The 6,563-nt window shown below is 41.3% G+C and overlaps 1 protein-coding gene across 2 annotated transcripts in view; it reads left to right on the forward strand.

Annotated features, from left to right (window-relative positions):
* Capsl (calcyphosine like) overlaps positions 1-6,563 on the forward strand; it is a 32,442-nt gene that overhangs the window by 5,326 nt on the left and 20,553 nt on the right. The window contains exon 1 of one of the 2 annotated variants that reach the window (XM_028767634.1): positions 1,589-1,721. The exons of the other annotated variant lie outside the window; for it this stretch is intronic. The gene's annotated coding sequence lies outside the window, so the exon portion shown is untranslated. Of the gene's footprint in view, positions 1-1,588; positions 1,722-6,563 lie in introns of those variants that run through there. 2 annotated transcript variants of the gene reach the window in all.

A 6,563-nucleotide genomic window follows, 5' to 3' on the forward strand; every position in this document is an offset into this window, starting at 1 on the left:
AGACCCAGACCCAGACCCAGACCCAGACCCAGACCCAGACCCAGACCTTCCTCAGACTAGACCTCAGAATCAGAGAAGACAGGAAGGAGACTGCCCCCGGTGGTGAAGCAGTCTTCGAGGAACTGGGAAAGAAACATGAGAGACCTCAGATGTCACCCAGTGATAAGAGGTTTCCCTTTGGATAGTTTATTGCTGCAGTTAGTAGTTTAAGGCATGGTTGTGTAGCCAGTTTTACACAAGGTATGCATAGAATCCCCTAATGGGCTCAAGGAATTCTGGGGAAGAAGAGGTAGAAAGAATATAAGAGTTCAATTGTAAGAGGAAGGACTTCAAAGTGACACATCTTCAGCATAAAGCACAACCTTTGTAACGGGGAGCTCAGTGAGAGGACCTGTACTGGCTCTGCACACTAACAGCCTGCCATGGATGGAGGAGAGATTTAGTGGGCCCTGCTCCTCAAGGCTGAACTATCAGCTGATGTTACATCCGGGGAGGGGAGAATGATTGATTGTCTTCATCCATGTATCCACTGGTGACCACACCTGGCTCCAATGGATGGTTCCAATCCAATGGTTATACAGTTAGCCCTCCTCAAACTAAATTGGTCCAAACCCAGACCCAGAGGCATGAATCTGGAAGTGAAAAGCAAACCGAATCCCTGCCCGAGTCTAGAGTCTATACTTTCTCTTAATTGGTTAAGTTTCATGCTCTACTGGAAGGGGACCTGGACATAGCGTATGACCCCGAAAGAGACAAAAAGCAAGTTTTTGAGCAGGTGGTTGTTAATATTGAATAAAGCTTCTCATTTGATGTTTATGTCAAATCTCAGAAATTATACTGTTCATTTTAATGATATTAAAAATCAACTACCACAGTTGTCTGGGTAAAATGTATAATAGAAAATGGACCAGCGGCCTTTCTAGAAAGTTCTGTTCCTAGTTCTACGTATGAATCCAAGGTAGAGGGAGCCTGGGGGTGGGCGGGTGTTAGGCCAGTGGATGTTACAGACTCTCAATGTAGGAAATGTGGCTTAGATAATTTCCTCCCAAAGCAAACAATTAACTTGCTTTTGCTCTGGCAAACATATTGCTAAGAACAAGTGTGGAGTGAATGGAGAATAAAGGATAAAGTTACAGAAGCCAAAATACCGAGGAAAAAGGTATCTTCTCAGTGTGCGAATATAAAATAAAAAACGAGGGCATTTCCTTTAATTGCTGGTGCTTTTCCTAAGGATTGTTGTTTCCCGGTTCCCCTGGCAAGAAGCCACCAGGGAGTCAGCCTTGTACAGTCAGGAGGGAGCAGTCTGAAGCAAGTAAGACAATTTACCAAACATTTCCTTTTCAAACGTGGGATACCAGTTTTGATGCTGTTTTAGAAACCAAACAATTGCCAATAGAACTTCCGCCTGTCATTTCTTCCAGAACAAACAGCTTGGGCTTTCACAGTCACTGGGATTTCCTAGGTAACATGGAGTGTAAACTTGAGAAAAGGCAAAACCAGCATACGAATGACAGCGAGCTGAGCCAATCAGAGCACGAGTTTGGTTCAATGTTCCCAGGCCATCCAATTAGAACTGAAAGCCTTGAAGGGCAGGGACAGCAAAGGAAGACAGGTAAGAGGGAGACACAGAACTATGGGAGGAGACTAGAGTCCCCAGGTGCAGAAGTCAGAGTCCATAGTTGCAGCTTGAAGCAGTCTGAGGCTACAGATTAGCATTGCAGGTAATTAAATGCTTTTATTTATTCTATTAACTCTGTCACTTTTTCATTGTTAATGAGGAGGATCTATTATCTAAAAAGAAAAGTTAAAAGTCGGCAAGAATTCATGCCCTGAGGAAAACCATCCCTAGGCTGTCAGTGCATAGAGAAAACAGCTTGTCTCCAGATGTAGACTCTTGGAATAGATGCTTAGAAAAAAACCAATTTCATTTGGCAAAGGAGATAACCCTTTCAGAGCGGTGCCTATTTGCTGGGTTATTGGATGAGAAGTTTCTTTGATGATTTGCAGTAACTATCCCGATGGCCACAGAAGAAACGGCTTAGAATTCTGTCTCCAATTCACATAGTGATCAACAGATTTAGCATTATTCCTATTTATTCTGTGAGGTAAGCTTGTACTGATTCTACCATATCCTGTGAATTGATGACAGATTCAGGATAAAAATTACACTTTTTAATTTAGATTTTTTTTTGTTATTTGAGAATTGTGTACATTAGTACTATATTTATTTAATATCCCCCCCTCACTTTCTTGTTTGTTCCCCTCGCTCTTCAAATTCATGACCTCTTCTTCTTTAATTCTCTCTCCTTTCCCCTCCCTCTCTATTTCACACACACACACACACACACACACACACACACACACATCACACACACATCACACACACACACACACACACACAGCACTAAATGAATTCATTTAGTGATGCCCATAAGTACACATATTTAGGACTGACTGCTCCATGTGGGATAAGCTTCCCTGGAACTCCTCCCTGTATTCATAGTAAACTACAAAATATTTCACTGTGGGGGCAGTGATTGTGTGAGTCTTCACCATAGTGATTATCTAAGGATGGGTTGTACTTCTCTAGGCCAACGAGGGAAGATGTTTCTGAAATATGACTGAACATACAAAGAAAAAGAGATGATTATTATTTCACTTCCTCCTACCCTCTCTTTCTTCAAAACTCTCCCATATATCTCTCCTTGCTTGCTTTCAAATTCATGGCCTTTATTTTCCTTTGATTGTTGTTATGTCTCTCTGTTTTCCTCTGGCTGTCCCCTCTTCTGCAATGATCTCTGAGCCTTAGGTCCAGGAGTTTGTTATAGATACATCAACTGGGATTGTGCTTCACAACTCTGCATTTTGATTGGTTGTTTTTTTTTTTTCTGTTTGTTGCAAGGAAGAGTTTCCTTCATGATGCTTGAGGACTATGCTTCCATGTGGGTATAAGGACAGATATTTAGAGTGTTGTTAGAGATTATGCAGGTTTAGTAAAGTGGTGGTTGTAGGTTTTCTTCCAAGATCCATGACTTCACCAGACCTGGATAGTTGGTCAGGCTTTCAGCATTAGGAACGATTTTCTTCTTGTTGAACAGGCAGATCTTCAATTAGAGAGTGGTTGGTTCCTGCCAAGGTGTGCATGCCACTACCATGGAGGAGTGGTGCATACTGGCTTGCTCATCGTGGTTTGCTCAGTCTGCTTTCTTATAGAATTCAGGATCATCAGCCCAGGGATGGTACCAGATAGCGGGACATTCTTGGACCCACCAGTGGTATACATAATGATACAGAAGCTTTTTAATATTTTAAAGCTTAGGCCTTCTAGTTAGGGCAGTCTCCCAGGCAACTATATAGCTTAACCCAACTAATCCTGGTACTATGTCCCACCATGTGACTCTGCATCCCTGCTCAGCTCTGGACAGTCTGTTCACCTCCGTGTCTTCTGGTGAATCTCTTGCATCTCATTTCTTCTCCCAGCATCTCTCATATCTCTCTCTCTCTCTCTCTCTCTCTCTCTCTCTCTCTCTCTCTCTCAGAAGTCCTGCCCCTCCCCCAATTTCCTGCCGAGCTACTGGCCAGCAGATCTTTATTAAAGCCAATCAGATATAATTATAGATTGCCTCTAGGCTACTGAGGAAGAATGAATATTTACAAAATATGAGATTGGTAACGGGCCACAACGTGACAATAGTAAGATCCTGCCAGCATTTAGCTCTCTGCCTGTACAGAATTAACAACTGAATATACAGAGACATGCATTCATACAATGGATCCCAACAGTATCATCCACAATGGCCTGCTCCCTTCCCATTAATCTCTAATTAAGAAAATGTCCTATAGCGGGATCTTATGGGGTACTTCCTCAATTGAGGGTCCCTCCTATTAGATGACTCAAGTTGATTTAAAACTAGCCAGGACAGTCTACCTGTCTGTTTTGGTGCCAGCTCCATATTGATTTATTAGGACGGTTCTGTAATTGTCTTGAGATCTGGAATGGCAATCCCTCCAACATTGCTCTTTCTGCTCTGACTTGCTTTTGCTATCCAGGCTCTTTTTGTGGTTGTGAATTTTAGGGGTTTTCCCCATTTCTGTGAAGAATGTGGTGGGCACTTTGATTTGGATTTCATTGGTGAAATGATCATTTTCTTTTTACAAGTTTAATTCTATTGATCCACAAGCGTAGGGTGTCTTCCATTTTCTTTTTCTCAGAGGTTTAAATTTTTCATGCAGAGGTCCTTGATTAGCTTTATTCCAAGACATCTTATTTTCCTTGATGCTATTGTGAAAGAGTATGTCCATGACCCCCTTTCTCTATATGTTTGTTGATAGCGTATTTAAAATAAGCAAGATCTTGCTTGTACAGAATTAACAACTGAATATACAGAGACACACTTTCACACAGTGAACCCCAACAGTACCACCCACAGTAAGCTGTATAGAAAATGTGTATTCATTTGTTCAAGTTGATTCTGTATCTAGCCACGATGCTAAATTTAGTTATCACTTCTAGAAGTTTTCTGGTAGAAATTTTGGCATCTCTCATGTATGGTATCATATTATCTGCGAATAGGGATAGGGGATAGTTTGACTTCTTCCTTTTCTATTAGTATTCCTTTAACTTTCTTCTCTTGCTATAGCTTGATCTAGTACTTCAAGTATGATGTTGAAACTGAGTGGGGATAATGAACAACCTGGTTTCATTTATTACTTCTGTGGGACAGCTTCAAGTTTTTTCCCGTTTATGATGATATTGGCTGTGAGTTTCTCATATATATCTTTTGTATGTTCCTCTGTTACTACATTCTCTAGGAGTTTGTCATGAAGGCATCCTGGATTTTGTCGAAGGCTCCTTTTTGAAATGATTGAGGGATTTTTGTCTTTAAATTCATTTATGGGTTATGCCATTTATTGGCTTATGTTGAACCCTCTCCACATTTTAGAGATGAAATCAACGTAGTCATAATGGAGAGTGTTGAAGCACGGTAGATAGGTTAAGTGATTGATGAAACGCTAAACATTAAGATGGAAATTGATGGGGAAAGAACGCACTCCCAAGCCTGAGGAACTGGACGGGGTGGGGGGAGTTACCTCAGATATCAGCGTGAGTGGTCAGGGCTGTCCTCCATTGAAGGAGTACAGTCATTAATAAGCTGATTCTATAGGGAGCTGGAGAATACTGAGACCTTTTCCTCCTGGACCTGATATGTTAATGTCTTCCGTTGATGGGCTTCAATTGGAAGCAGAGATGTGGCAGTGTTCTTTGGGGATTTACTTGATTTGTTATTGATATGGAAAGGCCTGGCCCACTCTAGGTACCATTTCCCAGGCCGGTGGTCATGGGCTGTATACAAACGCTATAAACATAACCTTAAGAGTGATCCAGCTGGCAAGCAGCATCTCATACCAAAGTTATTGTTCTTTCCCAGCTAGGAGTGAGTTCCCTGGTTAGAGAGATGTGAAATATTAAGCTGGCTTGCCCTTTAGGTCCCTTTGAATGCCTGGCCCTGACTTCCCTCAGTGATAGGCTGCAGTCTGTAAGGAAAACAAGTCGTTTTCTTTCCTCAGCAGCTTTTGGTCAGTGTTTTATCAGAGATGAATTGTTGAGAAGCTGCTCCATGCAAAGGAGTTGTCCGCCAGTGTCTACAGAGCATGCGCAATACTGGGCTCTAGCAGCGACTCTGGGCTGGTGGCAAGATACTTGGGGATAGTGGGTGTGTTCATCTTACGAAACTTTTGACCTCGATAATTTCTTTTATCCCTTTAATGTTTTTTTTTTTAATAAAACTATATTCTATTGAACTTTTTAAATAAAAGGTTTTTTTTTTTTAAAATTCTGAGCTGACAGACAAATGTATATTTGTCTGCATGTAAATAATTAACAGGATTTAGAGAGACAGTTTTCTGAATTGCAGAGACAAGCAGGTACTCAATGAAGGGATCATTGAAAGTGGCCTGGTGACTGTGGGAAAGGCCACAGGATGTCTTTGATATTCCTATGAGATTCTCTTTATTCCTGAGCCTGGGAAGATTTTCCCATGTGTTTATGCACCCGACATCTGGTTCTCCTTCTAGTCTGAGAATAGCTGTTCCCCATCTTTTACATTTCGCACAATCTAAAGACAAATGAACAAACATTCCTAAGCACTGATTTAGAAGGTGGGCTCTGAGATTTGGGCAGTCCTCAGGTGGAGAGGAGGTGGCAATGTGTCACTCTCTTGGGAAATGTCTCCTCTGTGACAACAATTTGAGCTGTCAGGAGGAAGCTGAATCTCCTCCAGGAGCCTATGGCATTGCCTGATTTTCTAGACATGCTTCGTTCAAAATTTTGTCCTAGATTTTGTATATTAATACTCTGTGGAGATTATAAGGGCTCTTTGTTGACTATAGTTAAAGTCTTGTCTTACTCTTAAATCCTTGTACACTCATCTTCTTGTTTTGTAAAATAAGGGTTAACTATGTTTCTGCTACTGTATGTAATTGTAAATTGAAAAAGCTAAGATTTAATATTAGGATCTTCTTTATACCAAAAAACTCTCCTTTCTTCTCCTTCTCCTTCTCCT

The sequence above is a fragment of the Grammomys surdaster genome, unplaced genomic scaffold (genome assembly GCF_004785775.1).
Source record: "Grammomys surdaster isolate TR1022 unplaced genomic scaffold, NIH_TR_1.0 174, whole genome shotgun sequence".
Lineage (NCBI taxonomy): Eukaryota > Metazoa > Chordata > Mammalia > Rodentia > Muridae > Grammomys > Grammomys surdaster.